At 51.5% G+C, this 1,356-nt stretch overlaps 1 non-coding gene and 1 pseudogene across 1 annotated transcript; one reads left to right on the top strand and one right to left on the bottom strand.

The window, feature by feature from the left end:
- Positions 1 to 1,356, top strand: part of LOC116698801 (contactin-associated protein-like 4) — a 421,932-nt pseudogene that overhangs the window by 318,422 nt on the left and 102,154 nt on the right.
- Positions 1,232 to 1,314, bottom strand: trnal-caa (transfer RNA leucine (anticodon CAA)). Its single transcript has one exon. It is a non-coding gene; the product is annotated as a tRNA-Leu (tRNA).

Here is a 1,356-nt window from a genome sequence, read left to right as displayed (position 1 = left end):
TGCTACAGGTATGTCGCCGTTCCAGTGTCTTTATGGATATCAGCCTCCTCTGTTTCCATCCCAGGAGAAGGCCATCGCTGTTCCCTCGGTCCAGGCTCATGTCCGGCGGTGTCACCGGACGTGGCATCGGGCCCGCTCCAAGCTGTTGATGTCCCGGCCTCAGTTAAGTAACGCACCAAGCCAATCGCCGTGTATCCCTGCTCCCACAGTACTCTAAGGGGGATAAGGTATGGTCGCCAAGGACTTGCTTTGAAGATGTTTCGCAAGCTCCTCTAGGTTCTCGGGCCTTTGTGGTGGAGAGGATTATTAAACCCGTGGTGGTCCGGTGAAGGTGCCCTGCTCCATGAGGGTGCACCCCTCCTTCATGTGTCCCGCCTCAAGCCTGTTGCCCTCAGCCCGCTGCTCCCTCCGCGCCTCCGGCTCCTCGCCCGGTTCGTCGATGGGGACGGGTGTACACAGTCCGCCTGTATGACTCCGCCGTCGCGGTGGGTTCAATAACCTGGTGGACTGGGAGGGGTACGGTCCGGAGGAGAGGTGCTGGGTTCCTCGCTGCAGATCTGGACGCTCTGGTCAGGGACTTTCACTCGTCGGTCCCCTGGAGGCGGCGGCCGTCGGGGGGGGGGGGGTACTGTCAGGATGTCTCAATATGACTTGGCTGGGGGGGGGGGGGTGTGGTTGATTGTTTTTGTTTCTTTTGGTATTGGGTAGGGCAGCTCACTCTCCTGAAGAGATTAGCACACTATTATATCGCTCTTCTGTGTTGCTTTATATAGAACTCCAGTTCTCCTCAGTCTTTGCCGGATTTACGTTGTATCATGTGGAGAGGAGGACTGTTGTGTTGTTTCTTTACCTGCCTGAACCTAAGAAGGACATTCTGCTGCTTCTACTGCCTGATGTCTAAGCCTGCCCCCAGTTTCTATACTGTCCTCACCTGGGCCCTGACCTGCACTGCAATAAACTTTGTAAAAGACCTTCCATCTTTGTCTGCTTCTGGGTTCTAGTTAAACTATATCTGACAGTGAGAGGTGTCATTGAACTCAGCAAAGAGTTCTGTATTAATTTGTGATGTTTGCCCCGCCCCATATGCTTAAGCCACGCCATATTTAATTATGCTAGCTCAATACTTTTAAACCACAAAAAACATTGAAGTGATTGAAACCAGAAGTTCTCCATGTGAATTAAGCACAATAGATTACTCGCCATGACTTAATGATTATTGATAACCAACTAATACCAGGAGTGGGATTTGAACCCACGAGGACATCTATCAATTGCATCTTGAGTGCAACGCCTTAACCACTCGGCCATCCTGGTGATGTTAGTTCAACGCCAAATGGCAAAAATCAAATGTTGTTA

The sequence above is a fragment of the Etheostoma spectabile genome, chromosome 12 (assembly GCF_008692095.1).
Source record: "Etheostoma spectabile isolate EspeVRDwgs_2016 chromosome 12, UIUC_Espe_1.0, whole genome shotgun sequence".
NCBI classification, from domain to species: Eukaryota; Metazoa; Chordata; class Actinopteri; order Perciformes; family Percidae; genus Etheostoma; species Etheostoma spectabile.
Note: the sequence above shows the minus strand (reverse complement) of the source record. Positions and strands in the feature narration are given on the sequence as shown.